This window comes from Phaseolus vulgaris, chromosome 10 (genome assembly GCF_051622355.1).
Source record: "Phaseolus vulgaris cultivar YP4 chromosome 10, ASM5162235v1, whole genome shotgun sequence".
In the NCBI taxonomy this organism is placed as follows: Eukaryota; Viridiplantae; Streptophyta; class Magnoliopsida; order Fabales; family Fabaceae; genus Phaseolus; species Phaseolus vulgaris.
Genome location: NC_143507.1, coordinates 39043207 through 39065892, shown reverse-complemented (window position 1 = coordinate 39065892; position 22686 = coordinate 39043207). Strand labels below are relative to the sequence as shown.

General features: G+C 29.7%; 2 pseudogenes; both read right to left on the bottom strand.

Annotated features, from left to right (window-relative positions):
• Positions 1-12056: 12056 nt before the first annotated feature.
• Positions 12057-15265, bottom strand: LOC150024788 (uncharacterized; annotated as a pseudogene).
• Positions 15266-17349: 2084 nt separating this feature from the next.
• LOC150024787 (uncharacterized) lies at positions 17350-17848 on the bottom strand (annotated as a pseudogene).
• Positions 17849-22686: the final 4838 nt, after the last annotated feature.

Genomic DNA, 22686 nt, shown 5'->3' with positions numbered 1-22686 from the left:
AAATTCTGATCAGGCAGTCTTGTAGATCTCGCCGCCAGGAGTCTGATGACGGACTCCGATCGTCAAACTGATGAGCAAAGAGGTTAGAATCTTAGAAAGAATGAAGAAGAAGGAAAAATGAATTTTCTAAAGAGATAGTGATTCTTTTGAAATGAAACCTAAATGAATTTTATATTTATATGTTTTTTTTTATTTTAATAATAAAATATTCAGGTATCATTTAAAATATACCACTTCTAATCTAAGGTAAATTTCTAGATCATTAAATAACTTAATTTTCAAATTTTATATTTCCTTCTTTTTCAATTCTATAAATATTTAAATTTACTACAAAACAAAATTTAATAATTTAACCTTACATAATTTAATAATTTTTCCTCTCATTAAAATTTATTCTCCCAATTTGTAATTAAAATATTTAAAACATTTCTTACTTAAAAAAAAGTTTAAAAATATTTTATTTTATATTTCTTATCTTCTTTCCCATTCACTTACAAAAAAAATCTAAAAATCATCTCACAATTTAGTTACCATATAATTAATTTCAGATAATCATACATACATCAAAGTTGAAAATGGGAATTCGAAATTATATTTTAAAAAAATTGAATTTCGATGACCCACTGAAGCACCTTTCTCCGCTCCTGTTCATTGTAAAAAAATCCCTAGAATTCGGCTCCCCTGAAAGAAAACATTTTTTGTGGAAATAAAAAATAAAGGTTCCTGGAAACTGAATTCTTTTCGTGAAAAAAAATTACTATCCAGAGAATTAAATATAAAATATTATCATCCAAAAAATTAAATATGAAATTAGTCAGACACATTTTAATCACTCTAAGTATGTATCAACTTTGAAGTTAAAACCAATGAGAATTATTTATCTAAAATAAACAAAGAGTAAATAACGAGTATAGGTTTTTTCCATAATCTAATTAACATTTATTAACTATTACATGTATTTATTCATTTCCACATAAGTACTTTAACTATCAACTAATTTTAATATCATATACGTGTGATAATAATAGTATAAAATTTAACTTTTTAATCTGTATAACCGTTTCCAATAAATAATTATAATAAAAATATTGCTAGTGATAATAATATTCTCCCATTCAAATTAATTTTGAAAAGATGAAGATGAATTATGTTCTATCACTTACTACTATTTAGATGAAATTTACTAAAGGTTAGAAGAATATATTTTTTCTTCAATGAAGAGTTTTTTTTTAAAAAAAAAAAATTCACCCTAATTTAAGTATTTAGATGATGAATAAATTTAATATATTTTAGGTTTTAAAGTTAGTTCCGAGCCAGAGGCTACTGGTTTTGAGTTGCAGTTGGCCCCATACATAGAAGCAAGTGGTGACAAAAAGGAGTTTTGTGTAGCACGCTACTGTACTAAATCTTTTATTTCTTTATGAAGCTCAGTTCTAATTCATGAGTGCATATTAAAGATGTTAAGAGAGAGAGGAATTGCTGCTACTTTTAACGTTTGGTTTATTATATATGAAGATTTATTTTTATTTTAATTTAAATAATTCATTTTTTTATTAGCAAATGAATAAATAAAATTAAAAGAGATAATCTCAACCAGTTTACCCGTTTACAGAACCAAGACTACCTCTCTTATGGATAATAACAAGGCCACACATTTAAAAGCTTCTAACAGATGAACCAAGGCTTACAACTCGAAGAACAGATCCCAGTACGTTTAAACAATACTGTAACAGCTCTAGAAGAATTCTACCTCCAAACCTTCTTTGGAAATCTAAGGATAGGCAAAGCAAAAATAAAAAACATTCACAAGAGGCTAGCTTAGATCCCACAGCACTTCACACTTCACTTGGAAAAATATTTCATAATCTCAAAGATATTTTGATAACTAAACTAATATTACATAAATTTTATTACAGTTAACTGGTATGAATCATATCATCTCTAAATTCAAGCAAGTTAACTCTTCACTATCTTTCTTCTCTTCTATTTCCCTTGCCACTTCCGTCCTCATCCAAACAGAAGCCGAGTGATGATGAAGTAGTTAATTAAAGTCCATTGAAGTGATTGGTAAGAGTGGAGGCACCACCCTCCTCATATATGGACGTTGTGCCCTTGCTTCCATGAAGTGAGTTTTGATGGCGGGGAGCACATGAATGATGAACCAGATCATGAACCATAAAATGTAAATAAGGAAAGCGAAGCATTCCCAAGTGTCGGGGTAGCAACAGCACCAGCAAGCAAAGCAATGAGAGTGAACCGAACACACGCTTGAGGGTTTGAAAGTGATTAACTTTGATACCAAAGTTGAGGTTACTCGAGAAGGTGAAGAAGCAATAAAGAAGAAAGCTAAGAATGGAAAGCCAAATAGTCTTTGGATGGAGGTGAAATGGGGAGGGGTTTTCTGGATATCTGAGTTGAAGGAAAGGGAGAAGTACAAAGAAGATGAAGGCAACAAGGGCATCAAGAGGGTTGGTTTCTATTGGCATGTTACATATTTGGATATTGCCAATGTTAAAAATCAGTGCATTACCTCCCGACACTCCCGTTCCTAATGTACGTACGATCAGCACTTTGATTGCTGATAAAAAAAACAAAAAAGCGATCAGCACTTGATCACTTGATCCAGTCTTCTGTCAGTTATATTTTCTTTGGATCAGAGAAGAAAAAGTGATTATTGGGACAAGGGAATCATCTCACATAATTTGAAGAAAAGGAGTCTTGAACAAAGGGAGTCATGTAATTTGAAGAAAAAACCATGTCACATAATTTAAAGACAGTGAGTCTGACGGAATATTTTTATTATTTATAATTATTTTAATCATAATATTATTATTTTATAAATTTATTATTAATATTTTCATTTATTTTATATATTATTAATTTTTATTTTAATAATAATAATTATTTATATTATTTAATTATTTAATTAAATATAAATATAAATATTAATGAAATAGTAATAGCATAAAAATATAATATATATTTAATATAATAACTATAAACATATATATAACAAAATAAATAATATATTTAATAAATTTTAAAAAATATAATTAAAGTTAAAATAAATTTTAAATTAAAACAAAAATATTATAAAACCTTAATAAATAAAAAAATTAACATTTTAAAATAAAATTATATTAAATAAATCATTAAAGTTTAGTTACTTTTTATTTTATTTATTAATTTAATATTTTTATTTTATTTATTTAACATATATTAACAAAATATTTATTTTATTTTAATTTAATTATTTTAATATTTTTATTTTGTTATAAATTTAATTATTATATATTTTAAAAGAAAAAAATAATACTTATTACATTTTATTTAATAATAATAAATTAACTTAAATTAATTACTAAAATTGAACTTTCACGTGAAAAGGAAAGTTTGGGAGAAAGAAAATTTCAAGATTCTTTCATCCAAAAAAGTAAAACACATGTACTTGATAATCGTTTATAATAATGTTTTAAATTAAAAAATAAAAAATAAAAAAAAATATTTATTTATTAGATTGTAAGGTGAGTTTTTATTACTGTTTATTGTGTCATCCTCTAATATAATATTTTAGACATATGAAGACCCTTGAAAACGACAGACAGTAGATTCTCACATTTGCTATAAAACAGTGTCATGGTTCTATAAGTGATAACCCTACAACTAATTTATAACTTTTAACTACTTTTAATACAAATACAAATCAGTCACTGTTTTTGTTATCCCATTGGGATAGTTGAATTCTTATGTGTCAATCCAGAAAGGAAAGTCCGAAGAAAGAGTGTATTTGGATTTTATTTTTTATTTTTAAATGATGTAAAATATAAGTTAATAAATTTATTTTTATTTTTAAAAGTATTTAAATAATAAAATATGAAAAATTTGTGTGTATATTTAAATTAATTAAAATTTTGTAAATAACTATATTTTTTTATTACATTACAACTTTTTATTTATTTATTGATTTATTCTATAAATAATATAATAACATATTTGATACAAATATTATTATTTAATAAATTTATTTAATTATTATTAATTTATATTTATTATCACTATTTTTAAATTATTAATTTTCTAACTAGTAATTCTGATAATCTTATGTGTAGTAAATGAAATCAAATTTCTAGTATAAAATGAGACAAAGATATTTAACACTACTAAATTTTTATAATAATTTTATATGTACTATTTTACTCTTTATTTTTTACATAATTATACAAGTTTAGTTTTATAATGATAAGATTACCCATAAAAACAAATACTGTGAAGTCGTGATATGTTTGATTTGACTTGAGAGTCTGTGTTCAACCAAAACGTACTAAATTGGACAAAAAGAAAATCAAAATTTGATTCCAATTTAAGAATTAAGCATATAAAAGGTGAAATTGTAACATGAAGATGAAGAGATCATTTATATGCAATTGTAACATATATACTTCTATATTTATTTATCAGCATTTTATAAGTACAATAAAACATAAATAATAGTACAAAGATAAGAATTGAGGAATTTTGAAATTATATTTTAGTTAATGGGATATGTAGGTCAACCTCAGTTAAGGAGGGTTATTATTTTGTAAATACAATGCTTTGGAGTAAAATAAGTAAATATTTGGACAAGTTTTAATAGTTTCACAATAATAATAATATTTCAGTTTCAAATTACGCTTAAAAATAATTCGGTTCAATTTAAAAAACAATTCAATTATTTTATATAAGTTTAATTCAACTTAATATTAATTAAATTCTGTTTATTTTTATTTTTGTAGCTTGTCTTTTGAGGTCTTTAAGGTTGTTATATAACTCTTTTAAAACAAAGTTAGTAGTTAGTTTTGGTTATGTTCTCAAGATAGAACAGTTGTATTGTAACAAAATATGGGTTTATAAGTCCTTCAAGGGTGTAGAATAAAAATATAACAGTTTTACTTCTATCCTACCAACATTTGTGTTGTGAGAGCATACCTTTGTGTGTGTGAGTGAACACTAAAGTGAGAGAATAGTGTGAGTTGTGTGATCAGAAAGAGAGATTATTATTGGAATCTACTTTAACTGTGATATCAATTTGCTAGGTGAGATGGTGACCACTAAAGAATTAGAATCAAGGGAGGACTCTGTGGAGAAACTAGTGGCAAAATCTCAAGAAGCAACCCAGAAATATTTACAAAGTTTACAACAGGTTGTTGAAGGATTAATATCTTCTATGTCTACTAGGGGTGTTTTACAACAACTTTCGTCTTCTTCTTGCACAAATCAAGAACTTGTCAATAATTCTTCTTCGGTGCTTCATAGAACCCAGTTGCATTTTCCATCATTTGATGGATCCAATTTCCGGGATTGGAGGGCCAAAGTGGAACACTTTTTCGAATTGGAGGACACCCTAATATAACAAAGAACAAGATTATTGTTGTTGTCAATGGATGGAAAGGCTTTTGCGTGGCAGCGTCATTACATTAAGACTTTTGATTTCCAACATCAATCTTGGACACAAATCTTGAAGGATGCAGCTCAAAGATTTGATGATGGTGCCTTTGATGATCCCGTGGTTGAATTTGTTCGTTTAAAACAGGGAAATTCTTTAATTGATTATTTGGAAAAAATTGATAATTTGTTGGTCAGAGTTATAGTTTTTGAAGAAATTGCTTTGAGTTTTTTCTTGTCAGGTTTAACTGTGAGATTGGAGAAATCAGTCCATTTACAAAGACCTTCTACATTTCAAGAAGCAGTGTAGTTAGCCAGTCTCTGGGAAGATGTATTGCAGGAATTGACTAATGAAATTCATGGGATTTCAATGGGAAGATCATAGGAGCACCACAAAAATTTTAAGACCAGGAATCAGTCTCAGTTTTACCATAAATATGCACATATTACTACCTTACAATCTCATGCTACACAAAGTTCCTTTAAGACAATCTTAGGATTGGACAACAAGACTAATACTCTAGGTTCTATTTCCAGAAAAGAGGTTAGTGAACGTATTTCTAAGGGGTTGTACAAATTCTGTGGTGAAAAATGGGATAAGAACCATATAAATAAATGTAAGGTTTGGGGCAAATTAAATGTTATTTTTGTTTCCCAAGATCTAATGGAGGAGAAGGATGATTCAGACAAAGATGAGGAGATGAATTTAATTACACTCAGTCTGTAATTGTTTCCTGAGTCGCCAATACATGTTTCTTTACATGCCCTTCAAGGAGTGGCTGGTGGGAGTACTTTACAGCTAACTGGTATGATTAAAAAAAAAGGGTTCCATTTTTAATGGACACAAGTAGCACCACAACTTTATTAGTGAGAAATGGATGAAATCATTGGGTTTAAGACAGTTTTCATCAATGATTTTTCAATAATTGTGGCTTTGGATAGACAACTCAGAATTACTAAACAGTGTATTGGGGTTGAATGGCAGTTTCATAATCACACTTTCCAAGCTGATTTTTTGGTATTACCTAGTACTAATTTTGGAGTTATTTTAGGAATACAATGGTTTCAAACATTAGGGGAGATTGTATGGAATTGTGCACAACTAACTATGACCTTCAATCATAAGGGAGATAAGGTGACTTTAATAGGAGAGAAAAAGCAAAATGATAATGTTCAAATTTCCAATAAAGTTAAGCTTGTAGAGGGTCAACCTCTTTTATTAGCCATACAAGGTGCAACTACTTTTTAGATTGCATCACATTCTTAGTTTATGTGTTAGAGTGCACAACAACAACTGGATGAATTATTAAATCAATTTGAAGATGTTTTTCAAGAACCTACCCAACTTCCACAACCTAAAAGGTATGACCATAGAATCATTTTAAATAGTGATGTTCCTGTTTCTTTGAAACCTTATTTTTGGCCTCATCAACATCAACATTGACTTAACGATACTTCTCGTCCAGCAATTCCATGGCCTCCATGGTTGACTTCAACAAGTTGGAGGACTCGTCTAATTCTACCTTCAGCTTAGCCACCACAGTGGATGAGTTCCTCTCCAACTCATTGCTAAGCGTTCGGCTCACCACAAGGGAGCGACTCAACATTTTGGTTAATCCTGCCACCAAATCACTTGTTGAAATGGTAATTGGGATATTTTCCTCTTGGGTCGTCATTGCCACTTGAACGCCCTGCGCCAGTTGTAGACGTTCAACCAACATCGACAGTGAATAGGAAGATGACCCAATTTCGGTTCGAGGATGGGACGTCTTAGCTGGACGTCCTATCTTTTTTGGGTTGGAAGGTTGCAAGGTAGCCATTGGTGGCACCACGTCAAGAATAGGGGTCGATGTTCTCGCCCCTAGCACCTCCAAGGACCCTTTTTGACGCTTGGCCGCTTGGCGCTTCAATTGTTTTAGAATATTCACAGATTCGAGGTCAATACAAGACATGATTTCTGCAAAACACAAACAGATTAAACATCTAGTCAACATATTGAACGAATATTATATACATTGAAATGTCTCATATCGGTCAGGTCGGTCCATCTTTTGGACGACTTATACAAAGCCACAAGCTTATTCGGAAGTTGGTCGAGAACATAGAAAATTTCTTTATTATGGGGATTCATGGAGGACCTCGGCCAGGATAGTACTGCGTGGGATTTTGGGTCCAATGGAAAGGAAACTTCAGTCTCCCTTCCAGATCATAAAGAAATGGTTATAGGACGAGATCATAAAGTTTTTTTTTTGAAATATCTCTCCTTAAAGTTTTTTTTTTTGAAATATCTCTCCTTAAAATGTTTAGAGGACGAGGTGTAGGGTGCGAAACGAATGTTGTCCGGATGACTTGTTAAAGATAACCAACTCACAGGGGTGGTCAGTCGAGAATTGTAGTAAAAAAAGAAGGATTGAGGAGTCGGCTTCAATCTAAAAACATCGCAAACCGCCCTAAAATTTTGAAGAGTTGCCCATAAATTTGAGTGCAACTGAGTAGGAGCAACTTTGAGGATCTGAAGGACCCCCACTGTAAACTCATTAAAAGGAAGGGTGACATGTAAATCGCTGAAAAAACAAATATATACAAAGAAAAAGTCATGGGGAGCATTTTTCCGACCGTGACAGACTCAGACGGTGTGGTTACAACTATCGTCTACAACCGCGTCTGAGGGGGCATCAGGTCTCAAAATCGAAACTTCAAACAAAACATCGTCTAAAGCGGTGGGACCCTTAAAACAAGTAGGGATGTCCAAGACGCGAGGATCAACCCACTCAGTTAGGATCATCAAAAGGTCGGCTGGCAAGGTCAACTGCTTGATCCCAACCACTAAAATCCCTCACACCACCAGATGCGGAGTGAGTATGCTGAAAAGACTCAGAACTCAAAATAATTCTAGAAGATCCAGCGGGGAAAGCCATTACTAACCTTTTGGATTAAAAAAGTGAAAGAGAGAAGATTGAACGAGACTCAACACTCAGATCACGCTTGATAAACTCAATAGCAAAGAAAAGTGGTAGTAAATGTTGCAAGTTCAACAAGTGTTTCTATTTAAAGAGAGCAATGAAGAAAGAGAGTGAAATTGCTTCTCATCCAAGGGCGCATAACACTTGGCATACGAAACGACATGATTTCATAACCGTTAGATATCTTCGATCAAACAGTACACACGAAGTGGTGCATTGAAAAGATGTACGTCATGTATTTGATAGCGCATTGAATGAGTCTAAGTCACATCTCACCTCGGGGCACCCAATAGTCACATATAGACTTTTCGGAAACTAACGTTTCTTGAGCCTGGGGCAAGTGTACCCGACGAGTCAATCACTCGGTCTCGGTGATCGACCGACCGAATTAAATATACATTAAAGACGCTCAATAAATGACAACAATGACACATATGAAAAATCCCAACGAATCATAATCATGTCCCACCGAATTCAGGTGACATCCTGAGAAATAAGCTAACATTGATTTAGTGAAACATATTGATTTATTACAGATATTCTCCAAATGTACCTATATAACAATATATTTTACTATTAGGGATCACGCTAGAAATCAGTTAACACTGATATTTGATAGATTTGGTCCATGACTAAACACTAAACCCTCTGCAGAGATGTAAGATACGCTTTTACCAATTTTCACTATACACTCTTACCACAGAGTACTTACTTGATCGTCAGAGTACCTTTTTTATGTCAACCCCGACCGAGCACCAGCAACTAAAGAAGGAGACTTGAAGTGAGGAGTAAGGGGGTGACACATCAATAATTGTACAACCAGTTTCAGGTACTATCTAGGCTCACTTTATCTATACAAGTACAATTTTCAAAAAAAAATCTCCAAATTTATTTTCACGAAATTATAAATTTATGTATTATTTTTCATCTACCTCTAATTAATATACAAAATAATACTTTAACTAACCGCATATTTTTTTTAATGCTTTTTTATATATATTTATAATTAAATATTATTATAAAATATTTTTTATTATACTTTATAATATATATTTATATATAACTCATTCTTTATTTACACCATATTTTCCATTTTAATTATATTTTATATTTTATATTTTGTATTTTATTTTAAAATTGTAATTTATATACTTATTTTTTTAAACCTAATAATTACACTATTCACTTAATTTTTTTTATTACATGTATAAATATAATGAATAACTTAACTTTTTTCTTAAAAAAATTAAACCATTCAATTAATATTTTTTTTATAAAATATCCTAATAATTTTATTTAATTTTTTCCATTACTTATTTTGATTTTTTTTTTTAAAAAAAATCCCCAGAATTCAGGTCCCCAAAAAGAAAACATATTTTTTGAGAAATAAAAAATAAAGGTTCTTGGAAACTGAATTCTCTGCGTGAAAAAAAGGTGCTATCCAAAAACTTAAATTTAAAATAGTGTCATCCAGAAAATTAAATATGAAATGGTGTTATCCATAAAATTAATTTTCATAAGTATCTCATTGTCATTTGGGGAAAAAAGTTTGTTATATATACACATGTCACTAAAAAAAAAAAGTTTATTATCGTGGGGCAAAATCGGAGGCTAAGTATGAAAAACCTACGTAAAATGATCATTATTGGCATAGCGTTAATAAGAATTTTGAAGCTAATATACACGGCGGGTGTTTTTTCCGTAGGTCAAGCGTGGACTTAGCCTACAAGGAGTTTAGAAATTTATAAAAAATTGTGAGTTTGACCGACGCTAAGCTCACACAAAATTATATTCGCGTGGGTCAAGCCTTCAAAATGTCCAAGTAGTTATAAAAAATTGTGAGTTTGACCCACGCTAAGCCCACACAAAATTATATTAGCGTGGGTCAAACCTTCAAAATGTCCAAGTAGAGGGGGCACACAATAAGCGTAGGCTAAGCCTTCATGTTGGCCACAAATTAGCGTGGACTTAGCCTTCAAAATATTTTTTATATTATTTCTTTGAAAAAGTGCAGGCTTAGCCTACAAGTTTGACACACAAAGAATTTCACGTAACTACAGTTTCTAGTTTCCAGTTTGAAATATATTTTTATTGAAATAAATCAATTTAAAAAACAGAACTATTTTTTTTATTAAAATAAATCAATTTTAAAATTACATTAACTAATGTGAAATCAATTTTAAATTATTCTATTTCTCTTTTTCTTATTGTATTTATCTTATTTTTTACCTATTTCATTTTTTTCAATATAATTATTCAAGATAAAATTATTATAGGGAGCAATCTAACATGAAGAAATGTTTTTCTTACTAAAAAATTTTTATTTATAACTTTTTCTTTATACTTTTTACTTGTCTTGAAAATTGAATATTGTTTTTAAAATGAGTAAGAAAAATAATCTTTTTAATAGGAACAAGGAAAAGAACAAGAAAAATTATTTTCTAATACAAGGCCCACGATAATAAACTTAGAATTTTGTACAAAAATACAAAGGTAGAAACGTGATATCTGTGGTTTGTGATTGAAGATATTTTGATTGAAATTGAACTAAAGTTACTTTAATTAACTAAGGTTGAGCTGATAGATACCAAGACAAGCTTACCTTCACACTCTTCAAAATACCAAGAAAAACAGAAAACACGCTTTAAAAAATAGTAACTTGTTGACAAACAAAAGTTGAGTTATATAAGGTTCCTTTGGTTCTTGTTTTAACATAATAAGAAAGAGCCTAAAACTAAAGAGATCATCCACAAAACAGATGACTACAAACATTCCCAAAGAACAAGGACACACACTCAAACAAACTATGCTTAACACCCTGCTACTAAACCTGGAAACAACAGTGCCTAGGCTCCAAAAAGAACATCAAAAACACTTTAACTGCAACAAAACAGTATCAAACCAGCACCAAAACTACAACATAAACCAGCATTTATATAGCATAAAACCAACTAAAAACAGTACCAAAACTGTAGCAGAAAACCAACATTTGTACATCATAAAACCAACACCAAAACTGCACCAAAACTGCAGCAGAAAACCAACATTTATACAGCATGAAACCAGCAAAAAGAAGTACCAAAACTGCAGTGACAAACCAGCATTTGCACAACATAAAAACCAGCAAAACCAGTACCAAAACTGCAGCAGAAAACCATCATAATCCTAGCAACTACTTCGTGCTATCTAACTCCCCCTGCATAATCATAATCATAATTATAAGTTGAGCTATTAAAGCCTACCTTGCTTACAACAAATCAGTATATGCTACTATCTAATCACCCACCAAAGGAAAAGAAACTTCTACTTTCTGATTATTTTGTACATTATCAAACTTCATAAACAACAGTATGTGACATCAATGAAGGTAATTTCTCCAAAAGCAACTTTAGGGTGGTAATGAAATATAATTTAGTTAATACAAGGAAAAGCAAGTTATACTACCATACATAAATATTGTTTTAAGAAAACTTACAAAATGATGAACTCAAGGCAGGGGTTGATCATCAAAGTTTCGAGCATAGTGAGGGTGAACCTGACTTGTGCTTGTTGAGGTGTCACCTTGTTGTCGCTCCATCATCATGGTTAATTTTTGCTCCATGAACTTTATTTTATCCTCCAACATTGCACACTTTTGATTTTCTTGAGCAACTATTTGAGTTGCTTGATTGACTATCTTTCATTTGCTTGCATCACTTGTTGATGAAGTTGTTCATTATGAGAAAAGTAATCACTGGAAGGAGCAAGTATTGAAGGTTGGGTTAGGGAAGACACTTCATGGCAAATGTTGGAAGCCAAGTCTGCAGTGTCATAACATCGACCTTTACTCTTGCCTCCAACAACATCCTTCCAGCATTGAAGTTTTGTTGTTGGATTGATCGGTTGGCTGTTGGAAGTTGATCCTTCAGAGTTGTCTGATTGGAGGTCTTTCAATCGCTCATGGTAGGTTTCCTGGTTCATTGTGAAAAGTGTAAGTGGGACAATAATAAGTTAGAAATATAAATCATGTATACAAAAGTAGAGAAATAACTTATGTACGTCTGTTTGGCACGACTATGTACCCAAAGTCCATCCTTCTTAGTTTGTGTGGCTATGAATAATTCATCGGGTTGAACCGGTCGGCCAAATTTTCGTTCCTAAAATAAATGGAAAAGTTACCAATATTAGATATTATCTACTAAATTTAGGCTTATGCAACAAAATATAGATACTTACTAAGCCCAATGCAATGTCGAGGTGTGATTTACAACCAGTAGAGTGCAATGCCCCACCTCGAGTCGATGACCTATTCAATTTATTTTGGATTGATTGTTCTTTGAACTTTTTCGAATCCCAATAGTCCAAGAGACCTATCCATGCTTGTTCACTAATCCAGTTAGGTCTAGTTGCTTTCATCCTAGCTTTACCAAGCATATCAGAGAGGCGTTTTCTCACCTTTGACTCGTACACTTTTCTAATTTGCCAATCATCATGAGAGGCCCAAGTCACTCGAATCTGTAAAAAGAACAACAAATTTAAATAAAAGTTAATGAATATAATAAATGCTTAAATGGAAATGAGTGAAAATGCTATGTTAAGATCACCTTAAAGTTTTAAGTATTGAACAATAATTATGAACAATAAAACTGAGGATTGGGTGATTACCTTTCAAATGGATACATCCATCTGTATTGGACAGGACCACCAAGTATTGTCTTAGTAGGAAGATGAATAACCAGGTGTTCCATTGAATCAAAGAAACCCGGTGAGAAGATTCTTTCCAATTTACATATAATAATAGAAATATTCTCTTTCATTCGAATTAAATCATCCATCCTCAAAAAGTTACAACATAAATCTCTGAAAAATTGACTTATTTCAGCTATCGCATTCCAAACAAATTATGGTAATGAACGAAATGCAATTGGTATTAAACACTCCATGAAGACATGACAATCATGACTTTGCATACTATGCATACTCCTTTTATCAATGTTTGCACACCTGGCAATGTTAGAGGCATATCCATCAGGCATTTTTAATTCTGTAATCCATTTATAAATTGATTTTGCATCTTTTTTTTGTGAAAGTGTAGTTTGCCTTTGGCTTTCCTAACTTCCCATTTCGTAACTGAACCAATTCTAAGTCACCCCGTCCACAAAATTCAGCAACATCCATTCTTGCCTTGTGATTGTCCTTTATTTTATCCTTGACATCCATCACAGTATTGAAGACATTATCAAAAAAGTTTTTTTTAATGTGCATGACATCAAGATTGTGTCTTAGCAAATTGTGTTTCCAATATGGCAGATCCCAAAAGATTGATCTTTTTGTCCAATTATGATATTGTCCATACCCTAATAAGGTATCAAATGGACCATCAGTCACCTTTGGAAAGTCTCGAATAAATTCCCACAATTGCTCTCCATTTAGGAAATTAGGAGGCCCATCCAACTCAATCTTGTTTTTCGTAAATCTCCTCTTGCTTCTTCTAAATGGATGATCGGTAGGCAAGAATCGACGGTGACAGTCAAACCAACTACTTTGCCCACCATGTGGTAATGTAAAAGCTTTTGTGTCCTCCATACAATGGGGACATGCTAATTTCCCTTTAGTACCCCATCCTGACAACATGCCATAAGCTGGAAAATCTTTGATTGTCCACATCAAGCAAGCTCACATGATAAAGTTTTTTCTTGTAGAGATGTCATATGTCATTACACCTTCATTCCACAATTGGTTAAGATCATCAATAAGAGGTTGCAAGTAGACATCTATTTTTTTAGTTGGGTTACTTGGGCCAGGTATGAGACAAGTTAGAAACATGTATGGTTTGGTCATACACATTTCAGGGGGCAAATTATAAGGAGTAAGAAATACAAGCCAACAAGAATATGGGGATGTTGAAGCTTGGACATAAGGAGTGAACCCATCGAAACATAAACCAAGTCTCACATGTCGTGGGGCAATAGCAAAATTCGGATATATCTTATCAAAGTGCTTCCAAGCTTCCCTATCACATGGATGTCGCAGTATGCCATCTTCTTTTTTGTTTTCAAAATGACATCTCATTTGCTTAGCAGATTCTACTGATGCATACAGTCTTTGTAATCTTGGGATGATTAGCAAATAAAACATTCTCTTCCTTGGAATTTGTTTGTATCTTCCCTTGTCACCCTTAGGAGAAAAATATCGAGGAAGATGACAAAATTTGCATTCAGTTAAAAGGTTGTCATCCTTGTAATATAACATGCATCCAGCTTCACAACAATCAATTTTTTGGGCTTTCAACCCAAGACTTGACACAATTTTTTTAGTTTCGTAGTAGTTCTTTAGTATGCAATTGTCTTTGGGAGCTACATAAACTAACAATTTTATGAAATGGTCTAAATATTTTTCAGGTGATGCCAATTCGTTCTAGTTGCTAGTAGTCTGATGGCTACTGATAATTTTGACTCGGTGGCACCATCATAAATGGGTTCATTTGCAGCTCCTAACATATCATAAAACCTTTGGGCTTCTGCATTAGGTGACTCTTCTACATATTCATCATCGTTGTCCATGTGATCATAATGACTTGTTATGTCTGCTTCTTGCATGTATGCATCATACACCATATTGGTCATTGAACCAATGTTATCAACTGGTTTCGTTCTTCCATGGCTACTGGATGCATAACCAACATTGTCCTCACTTGACATCTCTTCTCCATGTTGAACCCAAATTGTGTAGTTAGGTTTAAAAACATATAGTAGCAAATGAGCCCTCACATGTGATGGTGGAAGAATTTTCTCACAGACACACTTTATGCAAGGACACCTTATCCCTCCTTCTATAGTATAAAAAGTTTGATCCATTGCCTTCGAAACAAACTCACTTACTCCAGGGTTAAACAAAATCATCCTAGGGTTACACAAATCGGCATCATAATTGTAAGAAAAAGCAAGTATATGGGAAACCTACATCAAGAACCTAGGGTTACTTATTAACGGTCGTCAAAAAAGAAGAAGGAATGGAGGAAGAAATGTGAAACTCACCGTTCACGATTGCACGTTCACGGTCGAAGCACCGTCATGGTCAAAGAAGAAGAAGGAGTGGAGGATGAATGTTCACGGTCGCACGATCACCGTCACGAAGAAGGGTCAAAGAAGAAGAAGGAGTGGAGGAAGAAATGTTCAGTATGCTCAGCAGTTTTGTGGGCTCTCTCAGGCTTATATTCGAGTTCAGTACCACTTTTCAACAACTAGAAGTTTTGAAATAAATTAATTATAATATTTTTAATTTTAAAATCATAGCGTGGGCTGAACCTTCAAAACGTTTAAGTAGCGGGGACTTAGCTTCAAAGGCATAGCGGGGACTTAGCTTCAAAGACATAGCGCAGGCTAAACCTTCAAAAATTTAAAATTTTATTATTATAAATTTTTTTTTATTTTTTTTTAAGTTTGCATCCGTTTTGCGTGGGTTTGGTCGACGAAAATGCGTCCACATTTGGCCCATGCAAATATGTGGAAACTAATTACTTGTTTTCTTGTAGTGTGTGAATTTTTCGTGTGTTTGACCGACGCTATTTATGTTTTTTTTTTCTTCTTCATTTTGTGTAGACTTAACCTACGCAAATATTGTGATCCACGCTTTCTATTGCAGCTAAATCTTATTATTCTTGTAGTGTGTGGGGTATTCTTTGTTACTTAAGTAAAAAGGGTCAAATTTGAATTTTAATTAAGTTATACTAAAATACATAAATATATGTTCTCTCTTTTTAATTTTATTAATTCATTGTTGATAAAGAAACATAAATATATGTTCAACTATAAAAAAAAAATATCTTAATAATCATTTCTAATTAGTTCGTAGACATGTTATGCTCTTTATTCACTTTACATAAATATTTTTCATATATTTAACTTTAGAGGAATTAATATATATTATTTAATATGATAAATTTTCAATAATATTTCACTTTTCATTTTAAGTAATCAATTAAGGATTAGCATTTTACTTCTAAGAAAACTGAACTTAGTAATATAATCTTCAGCCTGGAAGAAATTGGGTTTCTACAAACTAAAATATACTTTTATATATAAATTTGAATAATAATTTTAAATTAGTTTTTTATGAATTATCTAAGAAGAGTGGATTTTAAGGATTAATCTTGAGTGAATTGTATTTGAAGTTGTGAGGTGTAAAATGTTAAAGTTAATCATACAGATTTTAATCACTCTAAGTATGATATCAACTTTGAAGTTAAAACCAATGAGAATTGTTTATCTAAAATAAACAAAGAGTAAAGAGCGAGTATAGTTTTTCCATAGTCTAATCAACATTTATTAATTATTGCATGTATTTATTCATTTCCGCATAAGTAATTTAACTATCAACTAATTTTTTTATCTATTAGAATATAAATAATATGACACACGTGTGATAATAATATTATAAATATTAACTTTTTAATCTGTATACGTGTTTCCAATAAATGATAATATTCTTCCATTCAAAGACAGTGCAGCGGCCCCAGTGATCGCACACCGAAAACCTCGCAGACAGAACCACACTAAACGTAACAGTTTTTAGGGTTTCAATATTTCATTTTAACCACATTTTCAATCTTTGATTCGCATTGCTTTTGTTGGTTGTTGCTGGCGGGTTTTGAGTTGCAGTTGGCACCATAGATAGCAAGTGGTGACAAAAAACGATTAGCTTTCGTTGCTGTAGCACGCTGCTGCACCTATACGTGTTTGTTTCTTTCTGAAGCTCAGTTCTAATTCATGAGTTAAACGATGTTTCAAGAGAGAGAGAGAGAAATTGATGTTACTATTGACGTTTCCACATTTATCTTTATTTTAATTTAAATAATTTATAATCTCATAAATATTTTACATTCCTCTCTATCAATCTTAGTTTTCGAGTTAACTCCACTATTCTTCTCTTTTATTTCTCTTTCCACTTCCGTCCTCATCCAAACAGAAGCCCAGTGATGAAGTAGTTAACTAAAATCCATTGAAGTGATTGGTAACAGTGGACGCACCACCCTCCTCATATTTTGTTTCCATGAAGTGAGTTTTTGAAAGCGAGAGCACATGAATGATGAACCATGAAATGTAAATAAGGAAAGTGAAGCATTCCCAAGTGTCGGGTAGCATCAGCACCAGCACCAGCAAGCAAAGCAATGAGAGTGAACCGAATACATGCTTGAGGGTTTGAAAGTGATTAACTCTGATACCAAAGTAGAGGTTACCCGAGAAGATGAAGAAGCAATAAAGAAGAAAGCTAAGAATGGAAAGCCAAATGGTGTTTGGATGAAGGTGATATGGGGTGGGATTATCTGGATATCTGAGTTGGAAGAAAACGAGAAGTACAAAGAAGATGAAGGCAACAAGACCATCAACAGGATTGGTTTCTATTGCCATGTTACATATTTGGATATTGCCTATGTTAAAAATCATTACTGCAGTACCTCTCATTCCAAAAGCACCATCAGCCATGAAGAAGTTCACACGTGATTTTGATGATAGCTAAAAGAAAGAGAGATTAAAGATTTGAACAAGGGTATGCATTAGGATCAAGTTAGGACCCTTTTTATAAGCAGTGGGTCATTTAATATCACTGCGTCTGTGGGTCTTTGTCGTGTGTGTCGTTTATCTTTCATGCTCTGTAAGTGTTATTATTTCTAATTTTCTTATTATTTTATAAATTAATTAAATATTATTATTATTTTATAACCTTGAATTGAAATTAACAATTCAGGTGAATAATTCTTACCCTTAGGTTTATCTATCTAACTAGAGAGAACATCACATGGTAGCTGTGGATTTGCAAAACCAGGTTTAGAAACTTTGTTGGGGAACCATAGACCAAATTATAAAAATATTAATAATATGAAATCATAAAATAATAAGTAATGATAAAAATAAGAAAATTAAAATTAAAATTATAAGATAATGATACAATTATAATCTAATACTTAATTAACATTAATTTATAAATTTATAGTTATAAAGATAATTTAATCATTTTATAAATATATTATTTAATAATTTTTTAAATTTATCACATTAATTAAATCATTTATAAAAAAAAGATTCTTTTTCCTCTTAAATTAAATCATTTTCCTTTTTAATTTTTCACTCACTCAAATTCATTCTTCAATCTAAATATGCGTGGGCATAACAAATTAGTATGTCATAAATCAATAAAATAATATAACATTAATATACAACCTTATTATTTATTCGAGACCTTTTAACCAATGATTAATAAAACATTTTCAACTAAAATTATAATAGATTGAGAAGTTATATAAATAATTAATTCCAGCATATTCTTAAAAATATTAATTTTCTAACTAGTAATTCTGATAATCTTATGTGTAGTAAATGAAATCAAATTTCTACTATAAAATGAGACAATGATATTTAACACTGATAAATTTTTTTTATAATAATTTTATATGTACTATTTTACTTATTATTATTTTTATATAATTACACAAGTTTATTTTTTATAATTATAACTACCCATAAAAACAAATATTATGAAGTCTTGTTATGTTTGAGACTGTTTCTTCCTGCACCTCTATATCTTTTTCTGCCACCTCCATACATAATATGAAAATACATTTTTGTCCTTCTTGTGTTACCCCCATAGAGTAGTTTTCGGATTATGTAATTCGGAGACTCATTTGAAAAAAGACTTCTGGATTACATAATCCGGAAGTTAAATAAGACTTCTAGATTATGTAATCCGGAGAATAATCATGCATCTGAAAAATGGCTTCCGGATTATGTAATCCGGTAGCTAATTACAAATTTGAAAAATGATTTCTGGATTACGTAATCCAAAATATTATAAAGGAGTATTTTTCGAAATTTGAAAACTTATGGAGGTGAGAGAAGAAGGTATGGAGGTGCAGGAAGAAACAATCTATGTTTGATCTACTCAAAAGTCTGTGGTCCAACCAAAACGTACTAAATTGGGCCGAAAAAGGGTGTGTTTGATTCCAATTTAAGAATTAAATAGGATAAGATGAAAAGTTGATACAGCCACAACCATTGACTTTATTTTTAGATAAATAAAAAGATAAATCATTTATTTAATAGGAATCTTCTATTTGCTTATGGTGTGTGTAAACACTCAATAATAATTATTTTTATTTAATATACAAATAAAAATTATTAAATTACCAACCAAATAATGCTCTTAAGTGAGTAAGATAATGTCTTAGATTATATATAATAATTATTGTAGATATCGATCACTTTCTTGTACTTTAGTGTTCACTCTTTCGGACTTTAACACTTCTTCTCCTTAGTTCCTTAGCGTTTGGTCGGGATTAAACCTGCAAAAGATTTTCCAACGATCAAGTAAATACTATGTATTAAGAGAGACTCCATTGTAAAAGACTTATTCATAACATTTAGTAATAGGATATATAGCATATATATGCACTAAATCAGTGTTACCTGATTTCTCGGGAGGTGGTGACTATTTTCAAAACAAGTGTACTAAGTTAGAAGTAATACTTTATCCCTAAGGATAAATATCAAATCCACAAGAAACAGTTGTTGTTTAAAATCCTAATAGTAACATTCACTACAAGAAAATCTTGAATTACATATCGACATACGGATAAAAATCCATATATATGGATTCTAATTCATATGTAAGATACTTAAAATTTAATTCAAAAAACAAAAATTATTAAATATAATCTATATAAGGTATTTAAAAATTTAATTTTAAAAAAATTATTATATACGAATATAATCCATATATAATTTATTTTAAATTTAATTAAAAAATAAGAAAAAATGTTATATACAGATTATATTTGTATGTAATGTATTAAAATTTAATTAAAAGAAATTGTTACAGACAGATTAAATTCGTATGTAATTTATTTTAAATTTAATTAAAAATAATAAAAAGATTTATATACGAATTATATATGTATGTAATATAAATTAAGAAAAAACTGTTACATACTAATAAATTCACATCTAACTTATTTTAAATTTAATTAAAAATTAACTAAAAATATTATATATGGAATATATTCTTCGTATGTAATTTATTAAAAATTTAAATAAATAAATTTTTTATATACGAATATAATTCATATATAATTTATTTAAAATTTAATTAAAAAAATAATAAAATAATAATATTAATAATATTAATATTATTAATAATAACAATATTGATAATATTAACAATATTAAAAAATTAACATTATTAACAATATTAATAATTTTTATATTATTAACAATATTTAATAATATTAATAATATAATAATATTAATAATTTTAATAATATACTAGTTTTAATAATTTTAATATTATTAATAATATAAATGATATTGATAATATTAATAATATAAATGATATTAATAATATAAATTATATTAATAGTATTAATAATATAAATTATATTAATAATATTAATAATATTTATATGGTTAATAATATTAATTATAATAATGATAATAAGTATAATAAAAATCATAATATAACAAAAGAACTTGTTTGGTATAGTGGTTAAAGTTTCTTTGGTCACTTAAGGGTCTTGGCTTTGATTCTTACTCACTCAGTCCTGATTGGTATTCACAAACACCTTCAACAACTTATTCGTATATAACTTATTTAAAATTTATTTAAAAAATAACAAATAATAATATTAATAATATTAATAATATTTTTTTAGTTCAAATAAATAATTCAATTTTTTTACTTAAATCTCCACGTTGCACATTTGGATTAAGAAGTTACATAGTTTTTCAACTATTAATCATTTTGTTGTGTACAACTTTTTTTTTACAACTCTAATCAAATTTCGATGATTCACGGAATGATTTTTTTCGCTCCTTTTTGTTATTGAAATTTTTTATTTTATTTTATTTTTCAAAAAAAAAAAAAAAAATCCTGTATGCCTCCTATTCATTTTGCAGGTTATGTATTTTGATCCAGCAAATGAAGCAAGACTATAGATAAAGATTTAAAAAAAAAAAGTTGGATGACTTCTTAAGAAGAGATGATTGAGAAAAATATGGTTTTATCTTTCTAATTCTCTTTTCTTTTCAGTTATTTGAATTTTATTTTCTGTTTAGTTTTTTATTTATTTTTCGGTTATTTTGTTTTTTTTTATTTGCTTATTTTTTTAGTTTGTTTTAATTGCTTATTTTGTATTTTGAATAAATTTGTTATTTTTGTTAGTTTGTTAGTTTGAGGTTTTGAATTAAAGTTCAGTTTTAATTTGTTTGTGTTCTAGTATATTTTTTCAAATAAAAAAGAACTAAAATATTATTTTTGAATTTTGGAAAAAGGAATTTGTGTTTAAATATTAAATAGTGAGATGAATTAGACACAGTTTAGAAGAAAATATGATTGAATCCCTATTAAATGTAGTTAAAATTATTATACATGAAAATTTAACCAGATGATTGATTAAGACAGATAATGACAAAACAAAAAGAAATGAGACCAATTAAACCAAGTGAGTGTGAACCTTAAACAATTTTGAGAGTTTTATTGATGAATTGATAGTTCTGGTTGCTTAATTTTTATTTTTGTTACATCATAAAAGAACATGAAGATGATTGAGGCATTTGTTTGTGATAATTAGGAACCCAAGGCCAAAGAGTCAATCTTTATCTTATTAGAATTCCATTTTTTTATATATCCTCTTTGGGTCAATAAATTTTTTGTTAATATTGCACCTTAACCTTTAATGATATATTTTGCTACCTTTTAGCATGTTTAAGGAAGGAGAACACAGATGCAATACATATAGAAAAGGGAATGGTTGGTTCTAATTGTTGAAAATTCAAAAAGTTGAAAATAGGAAAAATTTATTCCTATTGATTGAAAAAAAAAACAGAGAAAAAAAATTGTTGAAAATCATAAAAAGGTAGAAAAAAAATGAGGAAAAGTGTGATCCTGAAAGAAAATGGTGATTAAATAACATATATGTTATCTATAAATTGGATTGTAGGTATGTATGTGCATTTTGTTATCTGAAAATATTAATAATATTAATAAAATGAGAAAATAAGTAAATAGTCTTCCCAATATTGTGGTTTCATGACTAGGCATATGATATATTACTATTATGATTAAAAAATAAAGAATTGATTTTAGAATTTTGAAGATTTAATTGTAAGAATGAAGAGCAAATTACATAGTTTAAGAAAATTCAATTAATTAGAAGGGTAACTTCCTACATGACTTATTTACTAAACTCCATTTTTGTTATGCCATGTTACAATAATCCATAGGCCATATTCAGGAATATGACAGAAAAACCAAATAATTTATATGCAATTGT